The sequence below is a fragment of the Hemiscyllium ocellatum genome, unplaced genomic scaffold (assembly GCF_020745735.1).
Source record: "Hemiscyllium ocellatum isolate sHemOce1 unplaced genomic scaffold, sHemOce1.pat.X.cur. scaffold_1522_pat_ctg1, whole genome shotgun sequence".
NCBI classification, from domain to species: Eukaryota; Metazoa; Chordata; class Chondrichthyes; order Orectolobiformes; family Hemiscylliidae; genus Hemiscyllium; species Hemiscyllium ocellatum.
In genome coordinates, this window is record NW_026867798.1 from 30,342 (window position 1) to 48,261 (window position 17,920).

The 17,920-nt window shown below is 51.4% G+C and overlaps 9 non-coding genes across 9 annotated transcripts; all 9 read right to left on the reverse strand.

Moving 5' to 3' along the window:
• Positions 1–1,523: 1,523 nt before the first annotated feature.
• On the reverse strand, positions 1,524–1,714 carry LOC132810116 (U2 spliceosomal RNA). The gene has a single exon (XR_009642723.1). It is a non-coding gene; the product is annotated as a U2 spliceosomal RNA (small nuclear RNA).
• A 1,801-nt stretch (positions 1,715–3,515) lies between these two features.
• Positions 3,516–3,707, reverse strand: LOC132810076 (U2 spliceosomal RNA). Its single transcript, XR_009642687.1, has one exon. It is a non-coding gene; the product is annotated as a U2 spliceosomal RNA (small nuclear RNA).
• A 1,797-nt stretch (positions 3,708–5,504) lies between these two features.
• LOC132810120 (U2 spliceosomal RNA) lies at positions 5,505–5,697 on the reverse strand. The gene has a single exon (XR_009642727.1). It is a non-coding gene; the product is annotated as a U2 spliceosomal RNA (small nuclear RNA).
• Positions 5,698–7,496: 1,799 nt separating this feature from the next.
• LOC132810077 (U2 spliceosomal RNA) lies at positions 7,497–7,688 on the reverse strand. Its single transcript, XR_009642688.1, has one exon. It is a non-coding gene; the product is annotated as a U2 spliceosomal RNA (small nuclear RNA).
• A 1,796-nt stretch (positions 7,689–9,484) lies between these two features.
• Positions 9,485–9,676, reverse strand: LOC132810079 (U2 spliceosomal RNA). Its single transcript, XR_009642689.1, has one exon. It is a non-coding gene; the product is annotated as a U2 spliceosomal RNA (small nuclear RNA).
• Positions 9,677–11,475: 1,799 nt separating this feature from the next.
• LOC132810080 (U2 spliceosomal RNA) lies at positions 11,476–11,667 on the reverse strand. The gene has a single exon (XR_009642690.1). It is a non-coding gene; the product is annotated as a U2 spliceosomal RNA (small nuclear RNA).
• Positions 11,668–13,463: 1,796 nt separating this feature from the next.
• On the reverse strand, positions 13,464–13,655 carry LOC132810096 (U2 spliceosomal RNA). Its single transcript, XR_009642705.1, has one exon. It is a non-coding gene; the product is annotated as a U2 spliceosomal RNA (small nuclear RNA).
• A 1,796-nt stretch (positions 13,656–15,451) lies between these two features.
• LOC132810081 (U2 spliceosomal RNA) lies at positions 15,452–15,643 on the reverse strand. The gene has a single exon (XR_009642691.1). It is a non-coding gene; the product is annotated as a U2 spliceosomal RNA (small nuclear RNA).
• A 1,794-nt stretch (positions 15,644–17,437) lies between these two features.
• Positions 17,438–17,629, reverse strand: LOC132810108 (U2 spliceosomal RNA). Its single transcript, XR_009642716.1, has one exon. It is a non-coding gene; the product is annotated as a U2 spliceosomal RNA (small nuclear RNA).
• Positions 17,630–17,920: the final 291 nt, after the last annotated feature.

The window sequence follows — 17,920 nt, forward strand, 5'->3', positions numbered from 1 at the left end:
GTGATCGGGGACAGCGGCGGCGGCAGGGTCATTCATTCCCCCGGCATCTACAAGATTCACCAGAATTCCTCAGGCAGCACCTTGCAAACCCATGGCCAACGCAGCCTCGAAGGATGACGGCAGCAGATCCACGGGAACACCACCATTCGCAAGTTCTCCCCCCCGCCGAGGCACTCGCTGTCCTGAATTGCAAATATGTCCTTGTTCCTCCGGTGTTACCGGGTCAAAATCGGGTATCCCCGCCCAAACAGCATCGCGGGGCTACCGACAGCACTTGGACTGCAGCGGTTCGAGAGAGCAGCTCACCACCAGGCTGATCTCGGCATGGGCGAGAAATGTTGGCCTTGACGGAAAGATCCTATTCATTGCCTCCCCTTGTGTTGGTGTAGCTTGCCCATAAATGCCAATCATCGTTTCCCTCACGTACAGGATTCGCTCCTCGGCATTCCGCATCAATCCGAAAAGTTGCGAAAAGCGAATTACGTCCGTGCACCCTTTCTTTATCGTCCACTTTCAATATCCTCTCTACTTGTATCCGACTCTCTGTGGAGAATGGGGAGGGAGCTGATCTCCCCGTGTAAACATGTCACGCTGCAAGCGCGCCTCATCACCACCAGCAGCTCGATTCGACATCTCCGTTCACATTGCTGCAGATCGCTGACAACATTATAATCCGACCCAGTTGACAAACTGACAACTGTTTCGCTACTTGCACCGCAAATGATGACAAATCGTTCCAAATCGTACGGGTGGCACAGTGGATCAGTGGTTAGTACGGCTGCCTGGTGGCACCAGGGAGCTGAAGCCAGTTCCAGCCTTGGGCGATCGTCTGCGTGAATAATCTTTACGTACAGACGTAGCTACTAAAGCAGGTCGCTTCCGTACAGTAGTTTGCGAAGAAACAAACAGAGATGGGGTTTCACTCTATTCAGGAAACAGACTAAAGACATTTCTTTCTTGTTCAAGAAAATATTAGGATAAATTTGTTGCCTCGGGGTGGGGGGGGAGGCGGGGGGTTGGGAAGGGGCTGTGGGGCTGATCTGATAGCCATTTGACATTGGCTGAGTCATGGATCCCACAACCTGATTTGACTGTGTTAAAAATCCCACAACACCAGGTTTCAGCCCAACGGGGTTCTTTGAAATTACAGCAGTCACCCCCACCCCCCGCCACCGCCGTACCATCGGTGGGATACGTTCCAAGAACGACCGCAGAAGCCCAAAACGGCAGACAAGGGCAAATCCATTCATTCAAATTGGCAAGTTACCTTCCTGGCAGGCCCCTGGTTCCAGAATGTTCCCTGTAGCACGTTGGGGTTACCCTGTCCTGGCTTTCAGCGTGCTGCACCTTCATCAGGTAACTGCAGAGCAGGTTCATAAGACAGAAAACCCGTAACAAAAGACGATAGTTTCCTGCAACTGAAAAGACAATAGATGCAACAATCACTGACTGCCATCAACACGGCAAACTAGCAAAGGCAAGAGATTCACATTGCATTCACCTGCTTTTGAACTTGGGTAAGCGTTGGGTGCACCATTCCTGGAAACACTGCAATACCAGGCTGATACATGGAGAGGACAGAGCAAGCCCTTAAGCCATCTCCCTGCTCCAAAAATCCATTTAATACAAACACTCCCACCTTCGGGAGATATCAGCGATTAAACTGATAAGAACAGAAACTACACATATTCCAAGCCAAAGGCCGAGAAGCGATAGCACATTAATACTCCAACGGTGGAGGTCATATTTGCCGACTATCCTTTCCATCAGTTTGATGATATTCAAAGTTCCTTTATTACCTTACCGTCTACCTTCCTTCCAAGATATCCAACCAGACCGGAAGATCACTCTGCAGCAGTCGCTGTGCTTTCCCCGTGCTTTTCTGTCCATCTGTTACGTAGCCGCGTAGGTCGCGCTGACGACCAATCAGATGGCACGGGCCGGAGCCACCGCACGTCAGGTCGACTGCAGAGAGGTTTCTCCCGGTGATCGGGGACAGCGGCGGCGGCAGGGTCATTCATTCCCCCGGCATCTACAAGATTCACCAGAATTCCTCAGGCAGCACCTTGCAAACCCATGGCCAACGCAGCCTCGAAGGATGACGGCAGCAGATCCACGGGAACACCACCATTCGCAAGTTCTCCCCCCCCCCGCCGAGGCACTCGCTGTCCTGAATTGCAAATATGTCCTTGTTCCTCCGGTGTTACCGGGTCAAAATCGGGAATCCCCGCCCAAACAGCATCGCGGGGCTACCGACAGCACTTGGACTGCAGCGGTTCGAGAGAGCAGCTCACCACCAGGCTGATCTCGGCATGGGCGAGAAATGTTGGCCTTGACGGAAAGATCCTATTCATTGCCTCCCCTTGTGTTGGTGTAGCTTGCCCATAAATGCCAATCATCGTTTCCCTCACGTACAGGATTCGCTCCTCGGCATTCCGCATCAATCCGAAAAGTTGCGAAAAGCGAATTACGTCCGTGCACCCTTTCTTTATCGTCCACTTTCAATATCCTCTCTACTTGTATCCGACTCTCTGTGGAGAATGGGGAGGGAGCTGATCTCCCCGTGTAAACATGTCACGCTGCAAGCGCGCCTCATCACCACCAGCAGCTCGATTCGACATCTCCGTTCACATTGCTGCAGATCGCTGACAACATTATAATCCGACCCAGTTGACAAACTGACAACTGTTTCGCTACTTGCACCGCAAATGATGACAAATCGTTCCAAATCGTACGGGTGGCACAGTGGATCAGTGGTTAGTACGGCTGCCTGGTGGCACCAGGGAGCTGAAGCCAGTTCCAGCCTTGGGCGATCGTCTGCGTGAATAATCTTTACGTACAGACGTAGCTACTAAAGCAGGTCGCTTCCGTACAGTAGTTTGCGAAGAAACAAACAGAGATGGGGGTTTCACTCTATTCAGGAAACAGACTAAAGACATTTCTTCCTTGTTCAAGAAAATATTAGGATAAATTTGTTGCCTCGGGGTGGGGGGGGAGGCGGGGGGGGTTGGGAAGGGGCTGTGGGGCTGATCTGATAGCCATTTGACATTGGCTGAGTCATGGGATCCCACAACCTGATTTGACTGTGTTAAAAATCCCACAACACCAGGTTTCAGCCCAACGGGGTTCTTTGAAATTACAGCAGTCACCCCACCCCCCGCCACCGCCGTACCATCGGTGGGATACGTTCCAAGAACGACCGCAGAAGCCCAAAACGGCAGACAAGGGCAAATCCATTCATTCAAATTGGCAAGTTACCTTCCTGGCAGGCCCCTGGTTCCAGAATGTTCCCTGTAGCACGTTGGGGTTACCCCTGTCCTGGCTTTCAGCGTGCTGCACCTTCATCAGGTAACTGCAGAGCAGGTTCATAAGACAGAAAACCCGTAACAAAAGACGATAGTTTCCTGCAACTGAAAAGACAATAGATGCAACAATCACTGACTGCCATCAACACGGCAAACTAGCAAAGGCAAGAGATTCACATTGCATTCACCTGCTTTTGAACTTGGGTAAGCGTTGGGTGCACCATTCCTGGAAACACTGCAATACCAGGCTGATACATGGAGAGGACAGAGCAAGCCCTTAAGCCATCTCCCTGCTCCAAAAATCCATTTAATACAAACACTCCCACCTTCGGGAGATATCAGCGATTAAACTGATAAGAACAGAAACTACACATATTCCAAGCCAAAAGGCCGAGAAGCGATAGCACATTAATACTCCAACGGTGGAGGTCATATTTGCCGACTATCCTTTCCATCAGTTTGATGATATTCAAAGTTCCTTTATTCCCTTACCGTCTACCTTCCTTCCAAGATATCCAACCAGACCGGAAGATCACTCTGCAGCAGTCGCTGTGCTTTCCCCGTGCTTTTCTGTCCATCTGTTACGTAGCCGCGTAGGTCGCGCTGACGACCAATCAGATGGCACGGGCCGGAGCCACCGCACGTCAGGTCGACTGCAGAGAGGTTTCTCCCGGTGATCGGGGACAGCGGCGGCGGCAGGGTCATTCATTCCCCCGGCATCTACAAGATTCACCAGAATTCCTCAGGCAGCACCTTGCAAACCCATGGCCAACGCAGCCTCGAAGGATGACGGCAGCAGATCCACGGGAACACCACCATTCGCAAGTTCTCCCCCCCCGCCGAGGCACTCGCTGTCCTGAATTGCAAATATGTCCTTGTTCCTCCGGTGTTACCGGGTCAAAATCGGGAATCCCCGCCCAAACAGCATCGCGGGGCTACCGACAGCACTTGGACTGCAGCGGTTCGAGAGAGCAGCTCACCACCAGGCTGATCTCGGCATGGGCGAGAAATGTTGGCCTTGACGGAAAGATCCTATTCATTGCCTCCCCTTGTGTTGGTGTAGCTTGCCCATAAATGCCAATCATCGTTTCCCTCACGTACAGGATTCGCTCCTCGGCATTCCGCATCAATCCGAAAAGTTGCGAAAAGCGAATTACGTCCGTGCACCCTTTCTTTATCGTCCACTTTCAATATCCTCTCTACTTGTATCCGACTCTCTGTGGAGAATGGGGAGGGAGCTGATCTCCCCGTGTAAACATGTCACGCTGCAAGCGCGCCTCATCACCACCAGCAGCTCGATTCGACATCTCCGTTCACATTGCTGCAGATCGCTGACAACATTATAATCCGACCCAGTTGACAAACTGACAACTGTTTCGCTACTTGCACCGCAAATGATGACAAATCGTTCCAAATCGTACGGGTGGCACAGTGGATCAGTGGTTAGTACGGCTGCCTGGTGGCACCAGGGAGCTGAAGCCAGTTCCAGCCTTGGGCGATCGTCTGCGTGAATAATCTTTACGTACAGACGTAGCTACTAAAGCAGGTCGCTTCCGTACAGTAGTTTGCGAAGAAACAAACAGAGATGGGGGTTTCACTCTATTCAGGAAACAGACTAAAGACATTTCTTTCTTGTTCAAGAAAATATTAGGATAAATTTGTTGCCTCGGGGTGGGGGGGGAGGGGGCGGGGGGTTGGGAAGGGGCTGTGGGCTGATCTGATAGCCATTTGACATTGGCTGAGTCATGGATCCCACAACCTGATTTGACTGTGTTAAAAATCCCACAACACCAGGTTTCAGCCCAACGGGGTTCTTTGAAATTACAGCAGTCACCCCACCCCCCGCCACCGCCGTACCATCGGTGGGATACGTTCCAAGAACGACCGCAGAAGCCCAAAACGGCAGACAAGGGCAAATCCATTCATTCAAATTGGCAAGTTACCTTCCTGGCAGGCCCCTGGTTCCAGAATGTTCCCTGTAGCACGTTGGGTTACCCCTGTCCTGGCTTTCAGCGTGCTGCACCTTCATCAGGTAACTGCAGAGCAGGTTCATAAGACAGAAAACCCGTAACAAAAGACGATAGTTTCCTGCAACTGAAAAGACAATAGATGCAACAATCACTGACTGCCATCAACACGGCAAACTAGCAAAGGCAAGAGATTCACATTGCATTCACCTGCTTTTGAACTTGGGTAAGCGTTGGGTGCACCATTCCTGGAAACACTGCAATACCAGGCTGATACATGGAGAGGACAGAGCAAGCCCTTAAGCCATCTCCCTGCTCCAAAAATCCATTTAATACAAACACTCCCACCTTCGGGAGATATCAGCGATTAAAACTGATAAGAACAGAAACTACACATATTCCAAGCCAAAAGGCCGAGAAGCGATAGCACATTAATACTCCAACGGTGGAGGTCATATTTGCCGACTATCCTTTCCATCAGTTTGATGATATTCAAAGTTCCTTTATTCCCTTACCGTCTACCTTCCTTCCAAGATATCCAACCAGACCGGAAGATCACTCTGCAGCAGTCGCTGTGCTTTCCCCGTGCTTTTCTGTCCATCTGTTACGTAGCCGCGTAGGTCGCGCTGACGACCAATCAGATGGCACGGGCCGGAGCCACCGCACGTCAGGTCGACTGCAGAGAGGTTTCTCCCGGTGATCGGGGACAGCGGCGGCGGCAGGGTCATTCATTCCCCCGGCATCTACAAGATTCACCAGAATTCCTCAGGCAGCACCTTGCAAACCCATGGCCAACGCAGCCTCGAAGGATGACGGCAGCAGATCCACGGGAACACCACCATTCGCAAGTTCTCCCCCCCGCCGAGGCACTCGCTGTCCTGAATTGCAAATATGTCCTTGTTCCTCCGGTGTTACCGGGTCAAAATCGGGAATCCCCGCCCAAACAGCATCGCGGGGCTACCGACAGCACTTGGACTGCAGCGGTTCGAGAGAGCAGCTCACCACCAGGCTGATCTCGGCATGGGCGAGAAATGTTGGCCTTGACGGAAAGATCCTATTCATTGCCTCCCCTTGTGTTGGTGTAGCTTGCCCATAAATGCCAATCATCGTTTCCCTCACGTACAGGATTCGCTCCTCGGCATTCCGCATCAATCCGAAAAGTTGCGAAAAGCGAATTACGTCCGTGCACCCTTTCTTTATCGTCCACTTTCAATATCCTCTCTACTTGTATCCGACTCTCTGTGGAGAATGGGGAGGGAGCTGATCTCCCCGTGTAAACATGTCACGCTGCAAGCGCGCCTCATCACCACCAGCAGCTCGATTCGACATCTCCGTTCACATTGCTGCAGATCGCTGACAACATTATAATCCGACCCAGTTGACAAACTGACAACTGTTTCGCTACTTGCACCGCAAATGATGACAAATCGTTCCAAATCGTACGGGTGGCACAGTGGATCAGTGGTTAGTACGGCTGCCTGGTGGCACCAGGGAGCTGAAGCCAGTTCCAGCCTTGGGCGATCGTCTGCGTGAATAATCTTTACGTACAGACGTAGCTACTAAAGCAGGTCGCTTCCGTACAGTAGTTTGCGAAGAAACAAACAGAGATGGGGGTTTCACTCTATTCAGGAAACAGACTAAAGACATTTCTTCCTTGTTCAAGAAAATATTAGGATAAATTTGTTGCCTCGGGGGTGGGGGGGGAGGGGGGGGGGTTGGGAAGGGGCTGTGGGGGCTGATCTGATAGCCATTTGACATTGGCTGAGTCATGGGATCCCACAACCTGATTTGACTGTGTTAAAAATCCCACAACACCAGGTTTCAGCCCAACGGGGTTCTTTGAAATTACAGCAGTCACCCCACCCCCCGCCACCGCCGTACCATCGGTGGGATACGTTCCAAGAACGACCGCAGAAGCCCAAAACGGCAGACAAGGGCAAATCCATTCATTCAAATTGGCAAGTTACCTTCCTGGCAGGCCCCTGGTTCCAGAATGTTCCCTGTAGCACGTTGGGGTTACCCCTGTCCTGGCTTTCAGCGTGCTGCACCTTCATCAGGTAACTGCAGAGCAGGTTCATAAGACAGAAAACCCGTAACAAAAGACGATAGTTTCCTGCAACTGAAAAGACAATAGATGCAACAATCACTGACTGCCATCAACACGGCAAACTAGCAAAGGCAAGAGATTCACATTGCATTCACCTGCTTTTGAACTTGGGTAAGCGTTGGGTGCACCATTCCTGGAAACACTGCAATACCAGGCTGATACATGGAGAGGACAGAGCAAGCCCTTAAGCCATCTCCCTGCTCCAAAAATCCATTTAATACAAACACTCCCACCTTCGGGAGATATCAGCGATTAAACTGATAAGAACAGAAACTACACATATTCCAAGCCAAAAGGCCGAGAAGCGATAGCACATTAATACTCCAACGGTGGAGGTCATATTTGCCGACTATCCTTTCCATCAGTTTGATGATATTCAAAGTTCCTTTATTCCCTTACCGTCTACCTTCCTTCCAAGATATCCAACCAGACCGGAAGATCACTCTGCAGCAGTCGCTGTGCTTTCCCCGTGCTTTTCTGTCCATCTGTTACGTAGCCGCGTAGGTCGCGCTGACGACCAATCAGATGGCACGGGCCGGAGCCACCGCACGTCAGGTCGACTGCAGAGAGGTTTCTCCCGGTGATCGGGGACAGCGGCGGCGGCAGGGTCATTCATTCCCCCGGCATCTACAAGATTCACCAGAATTCCTCAGGCAGCACCTTGCAAACCCATGGCCAACGCAGCCTCGAAGGATGACGGCAGCAGATCCACGGGAACACCACCATTCGCAAGTTCTCCCCCCCCCCGAGGCACTCGCTGTCCTGAATTGCAAATATGTCCTTGTTCCTCCGGTGTTACCGGGTCAAAATCGGGAATCCCCGCCCAAACAGCATCGCGGGGCTACCGACAGCACTTGGACTGCAGCGGTTCGAGAGAGCAGCTCACCACCAGGCTGATCTCGGCATGGGCGAGAAATGTTGGCCTTGACGGAAAGATCCTATTCATTGCCTCCCTTGTGTTGGTGTAGCTTGCCCATAAATGCCAATCATCGTTTCCCTCACGTACAGGATTCGCTCCTCGGCATTCCGCATCAATCCGAAAAGTTGCGAAAAGCGAATTACGTCCGTGCACCCTTTCTTTATCGTCCACTTTCAATATCCTCTCTACTTGTATCCGACTCTCTGTGGAGAATGGGGAGGGAGCTGATCTCCCCGTGTAAACATGTCACGCTGCAAGCGCGCCTCATCACCACCAGCAGCTCGATTCGACATCTCCGTTCACATTGCTGCAGATCGCTGACAACATTATAATCCGACCCAGTTGACAAACTGACAACTGTTTCGCTACTTGCACCGCAAATGATGACAAATCGTTCCAAATCGTACGGGTGGCACAGTGGATCAGTGGTTAGTACGGCTGCCTGGTGGCACCAGGGAGCTGAAGCCAGTTCCAGCCTTGGGCGATCGTCTGCGTGAATAATCTTTACGTACAGACGTAGCTACTAAAGCAGGTCGCTTCCGTACAGTAGTTGCGAAGAAACAAACAGAGATGGGGGTTTCACTCTATTCAGGAAACAGACTAAAGACATTTCTTCCTTGTTCAAGAAAATATTAGGATAAATTTGTTGCCTCGGGGGTGGGGGGGGAGGCGGGGGGGTTGGGAAGGGGCTGTGGGGGCTGATCTGATAGCCATTTGACATGGCTGAGTCATGGGATCCCACAACCTGATTTGACTGTGTTAAAAATCCCACAACACCAGGTTTCAGCCCAACGGGGTTCTTTGAAATTACAGCAGTCACCCCACCCCCCGCCACCGCCGTACCATCGGTGGGATACGTTCCAAGAACGACCGCAGAAGCCCAAAACGGCAGACAAGGGCAAATCCATTCATTCAAATTGGCAAGTTACCTTCCTGGCAGGCCCCTGGTTCCAGAATGTTCCCTGTAGCACGTTGGGGTTACCCCTGTCCTGGCTTTCAGCGTGCTGCACCTTCATCAGGTAACTGCAGAGCAGGTTCATAAGACAGAAAACCCGTAACAAAAGACGATAGTTTCCTGCAACTGAAAAGACAATAGATGCAACAATCACTGACTGCCATCAACACGGCAAACTAGCAAAGGCAAGAGATTCACATTGCATTCACCTGCTTTTGAACTTGGGTAAGCGTTGGGTGCACCATTCCTGGAAACACTGCAATACCAGGCTGATACATGGAGAGGACAGAGCAAGCCCTTAAGCCATCTCCCTGCTCCAAAAATCCATTTAATACAAACACTCCCACCTTCGGGAGATATCAGCGATTAAACTGATAAGAACAGAAACTACACATATTCCAAGCCAAAAGGCCGAGAAGCGATAGCACATTAATACTCCAACGGTGGAGGTCATATTTGCCGACTATCCTTTCCATCAGTTTGATGATATTCAAAGTTCCTTTATTCCCTTACCGTCTACCTTCCTTCCAAGATATCCAACCAGACCGGAAGATCACTCTGCAGCAGTCGCTGTGCTTTCCCCGTGCTTTTCTGTCCATCTGTTACGTAGCCGCGTAGGTCGCGCTGACGACCAATCAGATGGCACGGGCCGGAGCCACCGCACGTCAGGTCGACTGCAGAGAGGTTTCTCCCGGTGATCGGGGACAGCGGCGGCGGCAGGGTCATTCATTCCCCCGGCATCTACAAGATTCACCAGAATTCCTCAGGCAGCACCTTGCAAACCCATGGCCAACGCAGCCTCGAAGGATGACGGCAGCAGATCCACGGGAACACCACCATTCGCAAGTTCTCCCCCCCGCCGAGGCACTCGCTGTCCTGAATTGCAAATATGTCCTTGTTCCTCCGGTGTTACCGGGTCAAAATCGGCAATCCCCGCCCAAACAGCATCGCGGGCTACCGACAGCACTTGGACTGCAGCGGTTCGAGAGAGCAGCTCACCACCAGGCTGATCTCGGCATGGGCGAGAAATGTTGGCCTTGACGGAAAGATCCTATTCATTGCCTCCCCTTGTGTTGGTGTAGCTTGCCCATAAATGCCAATCATCGTTTCCCTCACGTACAGGATTCGCTCCTCGGCATTCCGCATCAATCCGAAAAGTTGCGAAAAGCGAATTACGTCCGTGCACCCTTTCTTTATCGTCCACTTTCAATATCCTCTCTACTTGTATCCGACTCTCTGTGGAGAATGGGGAGGGAGCTGATCTCCCCGTGTAAACATGTCACGCTGCAAGCGCGCCTCATCACCACCAGCAGCTCGATTCGACATCTCCGTTCACATTGCTGCAGATCGCTGACAACATTATAATCCGACCCAGTTGACAAACTGACAACTGTTTCGCTACTTGCACCGCAAATGATGACAAATCGTTCCAAATCGTACGGGTGGCACAGTGGATCAGTGGTTAGTACGGCTGCCTGGTGGCACCAGGGAGCTGAAGCCAGTTCCAGCCTTGGGCGATCGTCTGCGTGAATAATCTTTACGTACAGACGTAGCTACTAAAGCAGGTCGCTTCCGTACAGTAGTTTGCGAAGAAACAAACAGAGATGGGGTTTCACTCTATTCAGGAAACAGACTAAAGACATTTCTTCCTTGTTCAAGAAAATATTAGGATAAATTTGTTGCCTCGGGGGTGGGGGGGGAGGGGCGGGGGGGTTGGGAAGGGGCTGTGGGGGCTGATCTGATAGCCATTTGACATTGGCTGAGTCATGGGATCCCACAACCTGATTTGACTGTGTTAAAAATCCCACAACACCAGGTTTCAGCCCAACGGGGTTCTTTGAAATTACAGCAGTCACCCCACCCCCCGCCACCGCCGTACCATCGGTGGGATACGTTCCAAGAACGACCGCAGAAGCCCAAAACGGCAGACAAGGGCAAATCCATTCATTCAAATTGGCAAGTTACCTTCCTGGCAGGCCCCTGGTTCCAGAATGTTCCCTGTAGCACGTTGGGGTTACCCCTGTCCTGGCTTTCAGCGTGCTGCACCTTCATCAGGTAACTGCAGAGCAGGTTCATAAGACAGAAAACCCGTAACAAAAGACGATAGTTTCCTGCAACTGAAAAGACAATAGATGCAACAATCACTGACTGCCATCAACACGGCAAACTAGCAAAGGCAAGAGATTCACATTGCATTCACCTGCTTTTGAACTTGGGTAAGCGTTGGGTGCACCATTCCTGGAAACACTGCAATACCAGGCTGATACATGGAGAGGACAGAGCAAGCCCTTAAGCCATCTCCCTGCTCCAAAAATCCATTTAATACAAACACTCCCACCTTCGGGAGATATCAGCGATTAAACTGATAAGAACAGAAACTACACATATTCCAAGCCAAAAGGCCGAGAAGCGATAGCACATTAATACTCCAACGGTGGAGGTCATATTTGCCGACTATCCTTTCCATCAGTTTGATGATATTCAAAGTTCCTTTATTCCCTTACCGTCTACCTTCCTTCCAAGATATCCAACCAGACCGGAAGATCACTCTGCAGCAGTCGCTGTGCTTTCCCCCGTGCTTTTCTGTCCATCTGTTACGTAGCCGCGTAGGTCGCGCTGACGACCAATCAGATGGCACGGGCCGGAGCCACCGCACGTCAGGTCGACTGCAGAGAGGTTTCTCCCGGTGATCGGGGACAGCGGCGGCGGCAGGGTCATTCATTCCCCCGGCATCTACAAGATTCACCAGAATTCCTCAGGCAGCACCTTGCAAACCCATGGCCAACGCAGCCTCGAAGGATGACGGCAGCAGATCCACGGGAACACCACCATTCGCAAGTTCTCCCCCCCCGCCGAGGCACTCGCTGTCCTGAATTGCAAATATGTCCTTGTTCCTCCGGTGTTACCGGGTCAAAATCGGGAATCCCCGCCCAAACAGCATCGCGGGGCTACCGACAGCACTTGGACTGCAGCGGTTCGAGAGAGCAGCTCACCACCAGGCTGATCTCGGCATGGGCGAGAAATGTTGGCCTTGACGGAAAGATCCTATTCATTGCCTCCCCTTGTGTTGGTGTAGCTTGCCCATAAATGCCAATCATCGTTTCCCTCACGTACAGGATTCGCTCCTCGGCATTCCGCATCAATCCGAAAAGTTGCGAAAAGCGAATTACGTCCGTGCACCCTTTCTTTATCGTCCACTTTCAATATCCTCTCTACTTGTATCCGACTCTCTGTGGAGAATGGGGAGGGAGCTGATCTCCCCGTGTAAACATGTCACGCTGCAAGCGCGCCTCATCACCACCACAGCTCGATTCGACATCTCCGTTCACATTGCTGCAGATCGCTGACAACATTATAATCCGACCCAGTTGACAAACTGACAACTGTTTCGCTACTTGCACCGCAAATGATGACAAATCGTTCCAAATCGTACGGGTGGCACAGTGGATCAGTGGTTAGTACGGCTGCCTGGTGGCACCAGGGAGCTGAAGCCAGTTCCAGCCTTGGGCGATCGTCTGCGTAAATAATCTTTACGTACAGACGTAGCTACTAAAGCAGGTCGCTTCCGTACAGTAGTTTGCGAAGAAACAAACAGAGATGGGGGTTTCACTCTATTCAGGAAACAGACTAAAGACATTTCTTTCTTGTTCAAGAAAATATTAGGATAAATTTGTTGCCTCGGGGGCGGGGGGGGGGGGGGGTTGGGAAGGGGCTGTGGGGGCTGATCTGATAGCCATTTGACATTGGCTGAGTCATGGGATCCCACAACCTGATTTGACTGTGTTAAAAATCCCACAACACCAGGTTTCAGCCCAACGGGGTTCTTTGAAATTACAGCAGTCACCCCACCCCCCGCCACCGCCGTACCATCGGTGGGATACGTTCCAAGAACGACCGCAGAAGCCCAAAACGGCAGACAAGGGCAAATCCATTCATTCAAATTGGCAAGTTACCTTCCTGGCAGGCCCCTGGTTCCAGAATGTTCCCTGTAGCACGTTGGGGTTACCCCTGTCCTGGCTTTCAGCGTGCTGCACCTTCATCAGGTAACTGCAGAGCAGGTTCATAAGACAGAAAACCCGTAACAAAAGACGATAGTTTCCTGCAACTGAAAAGACAATAGATGCAACAATCACTGACTGCCATCAACACGGCAAACTAGCAAAGGCAAGAGATTCACATTGCATTCACCTGCTTTTGAACTTGGGTAGGCGTTGGGTGCACCATTCCTGGAAACACTGCAATACCAGGCTGATACATGGAGAGGACAGAGCAAGCCCTTAAGCCATCTCCCTGCTCCAAAAATCCATTTAATACACACACTCCCACCTTCGGGAGATATCAGCGATTAAACTGATAAGAACAGAAACTACACATATTCCAAGCCAAAAGGCCGAGAAGCGATAGCACATTAATACTCCAACGGTGGAGGTCATATTTGCCGACTATCCTTTCCATCAGTTTGATGATATTCAAAGTTCCTTTATTCCCTTACCGTCTACCTTCCTTCCAAGATATCCAACCAGACCGGAAGATCACTCTGCAGCAGTCGCTGTGCTTTCCCCCGTGCTTTTCTGTCCATCTGTTACGTAGCCGCGTAGGTCGCGCTGACGACCAATCAGATGGCACGGGCCGGAGCCACCGCACGTCAGGTCGACTGCAGAGAGGTTTCTCCCGGTGATCGGGGACAGCGGCGGCGGCAGGGTCATTCATTCCCCCGGCATCTACAAGATTCACCAGAATTCCTCAGGCAGCACCTTGCAAACCCATGGCCAACGCAGCCTCGAAGGATGACGGCAGCAGATCCACGGGAACACCACCATTCGCAAGTTCTCCCCCCCCCGCCGAGGCACTCGCTGTCCTGAATTGCAAATATGTCCTTGTTCCTCCGGTGTTACCGGGTCAAAATCGGGAATCCCCGCCCAAACAGCATCGCGGGCTACCGACAGCACTTGGACTGCAGCGGTTCGAGAGAGCAGCTCACCACCAGGCTGATCTCGGCATGGGCGAGAAATGTTGGCCTTGACGGAAAGATCCTATTCATTGCCTCCCCTTGTGTTGGTGTAGCTTGCCCATAAATGCCAATCATCGTTTCCCTCACGTACAGGATTCGCTCCTCGGCATTCCGCATCAATCCGAAAAGTTGCGAAAAGCGAATTACGTCCGTGCACCCTTTCTTTATCGTCCACTTTCAATATCCTCTCTACTTGTATCCGACTCTCTGTGGAGAATGGGGAGGGAGCTGATCTCCCCGTGTAAACATGTCACGCTGCAAGCGCGCCTCATCACCACCAGCAGCTCGATTCGACATCTCCGTTCACATTGCTGCAGATCGCTGACAACATTATAATCCGACCCAGTTGACAAACTGACAACTGTTTCGCTACTTGCACCGCAAATGATGACAAATCGTTCCAAATCGTACGGGTGGCACAGTGGATCAGTGGTTAGTACGGCTGCCTGGTGGCACCAGGGAGCTGAAGCCAGTTCCAGCCTTGGCGATCGTCTGCGTGAATAATCTTTACGTACAGACGTAGCTACTAAAGCAGGTCGCTTCCGTACAGTAGTTTGCGAAGAAACAAACAGAGATGGGGGTTTCACTCTATTCAGGAAACAGACTAAAGACATTTCTTTCTTGTTCAAGAAAATATTAGGATAAATTTGTTGCCTCGGGGGTGGGGGGGGGAGGGGGTTGGGAAGGGGCTGTGGGGGCTGATCTGATAGCCATTTGACATTGGCTGAGTCATGGGATCCCACAACCTGATTTGACTGTGTTAAAAATCCCACAACACCAGGTTTCAGCCCAACGGGGTTCTTTGAAATTACAGCAGTCACCCCACCCCCCGCCACCGCCGTACCATCGGTGGGATACGTTCCAAGAACGACCGCAGAAGCCCAAAACGGCAGACAAGGGCAAATCCATTCATTCAAATTGGCAAGTTACCTTCCTGGCAGGCCCCTGGTTCCAGAATGTTCCCTGTAGCACGTTGGGGTTACCCCTGTCCTGGCTTTCAGCGTGCTGCACCTTCATCAGGTAACTGCAGAGCAGGTTCATAAGACAGAAAACCCGTAACAAAAGACGATAGTTTCCTGCAACTGAAAAGACAATAGATGCAACAATCACTGACTGCCATCAACACGGCAAACTAGCAAAGGCAAGAGATTCACATTGCATTCACCTGCTTTTGAACTTGGGTAAGCGTTGGGTGCACCATTCCTGGAAACACTGCAATACCAGGCTGATACATGGAGAGGACAGAGCAAGCCCTTAAGCCATCTCCCTGCTCCAAAAATCCATTTAATACAAACACTCCCACCTTCGGGAGATATCAGCGATTAAACTGATAAGAACAGAAACTACACATATTCCAAGCCAAAAGGCCGAGAAGCGATAGCACATTAATACTCCAACGGTGGAGGTCATATTTGCCGACTATCCTTTCCATCAGTTTGATGATATTCAAAGTTCCTTTATTCCCTTACCGTCTACCTTCCTTCCAAGATATCCAACCAGACCGGAAGATCACTCTGCAGCAGTCGCTGTGCTTTCCCCGTGCTTTTCTGTCATCTGTTACGTAGCCGCGTAGGTCGCGCTGACGACCAATCAGATGGCACGGGCCGGAGCCACCGCACGTCAGGTCGACTGCAGAGAGGTTTCTCCCGGTGATCGGGGACAGCGGCGGCGGCAGGGTCATTCATTCCCCCGGCATCTACAAGATTCACCAGAATTCCTCAGGCAGCACCTTGCAAACCCATGGCCAACGCAGCCTCGAAGGATGACGGCAGCAGATCCACGGGAACACCACCATTCGCAAGTTCTCCCCCCCCGCCGAGGCACTCGCTGTCCTGAATTGCAAATATGTCCTTGTTCCTCCGGTGTTACCGGGTCAAAATCGGGAATCCCCGCCCAAACAGCATCGCGGGGCTACCGACAGCACTTGGACTGCAGCGGTTCGAGAGAGCAGCTCACCACCAGGCTGATCTCGGCATGGGCGAGAAATGTTGGCCTTGACGGAAAGATCCTATTCATTGCCTCCCCTTGTGTTGGTGTAGCTTGCCCATAAATGCCAATCATCGTTTCCCTCACGTACAGGATTCGCTCCTCGGCATTCCGCATCAATCCGAAAAGTTGCGAAAAGCGAATTACGTCCGTGCACCCTTTCTTTATCGTCCACTTTCAATATCCTCTCTACTTGTATCCGACTCTCTGTGGAGAATGGGGAGGGAGCTGATCTCCCCGTGTAAACATGTCACGCTGCAAGCGCGCCTCATCACCACCAGCAGCTCGATTCGACATCTCCGTTCACATTGCTGCAGATCGCTGACAACATTATAATCCGACCCAGTTGACAAACTGACAACTGTTTCGCTACTTGCACCGCAAATGATGACAAATCGTTCCAAATCGTACGGGTGGCACAGTGGATCAGTGGTTAGTACGGCTGCCTGGTGGCACCAGGGAGCTGAAGCCAGTTCCAGCCTTGGGCGATCGTCTGCGTGAATAATCTTTACGTACAGACGTAGCTACTAAAGCAGGTCGCTTCCGTACAGTAGTTTGCGAAGAAACAAACAGAGATGGGGTTTCACTCTATTCAGGAAACAGACTAAAGACATTTCTTCCTTGTTCAAGAAAATATTAGGATAAATTTGTTGCCTCGGGGTGGGGGGGGAGGCGGGGGGTTGGGAAGGGGCTGTGGGGCTGATCTGATAGCCATTTGACATTGGCTGAGTCATGGATCCCACAACCTGATTTGACTGTGTTAAAAATCCCACAACACCAGGTTTCAGCCCAACGGGGTTCTTTGAAATTACAGCAGTCACCCCACCCCCCGCCACCGCCGTACCATCGGTGGGATACGTTCCAAGAACGACCGCAGAAGCCCAAAACGGCAGACAAGGGCAAATCCATTCATTCAAATTGGCAAGTTACCTTCCTGGCAGGCCCCTGGTTCCAGAATGTTCCCTGTAGCACGTTGGGGTTACCCCTGTCCTGGCTTTCAGCGTGCTGCACCTTCATCAGGTAACTGCAGAGCAGGTTCATAAGACAGAAAACCCGTAACAAAAGACGATAGTTTCCTGCAACTGAAAAGACAATAGATGCAACAATCACTGACTGCCATCAACACGGCAAACTAGCAAAGGCAAGAGATTCACATTGCATTCACCTGCTTTTGAACTTGGGTAAGCGTTGGGTGCACCATTCCTGGAAACACTGCAATACCAGGCTGATACATGGAGAGGACAGAGCAAGCCCTTAAGCCATCTCCCTGCTCCAAAAATCCATTTAATACAAACACTCCCACCTTCGGGAGATATCAGCGATTAGACTGATAAGAACAGAAACTACACATATTCCAAGCCAAAAGGCCGAGAAGCGATAGCACATTAATACTCCAACGGTGGAGGTCATATTTGCCGACTATCCTTTCCATCAGTTTGATGATATTCAAAGTTCCTTTATTCCCTTACCGTCTACCTTCCTTCCAAGATATCCAACCAGACCGGAAGATCACTCTGCAGCAGTCGCTGTGCTTTCCCCGTGCTTTTCTGTCCATCTGTTACGTAGCCGCGTAGGTCGCGCTGACGACCAATCAGATGGCACGGGCCGGAGCCACCGCACGTCAGGTCGACTGCAGAGAGGTTTCTCCCGGTGATCGGGACAGCGGCGGC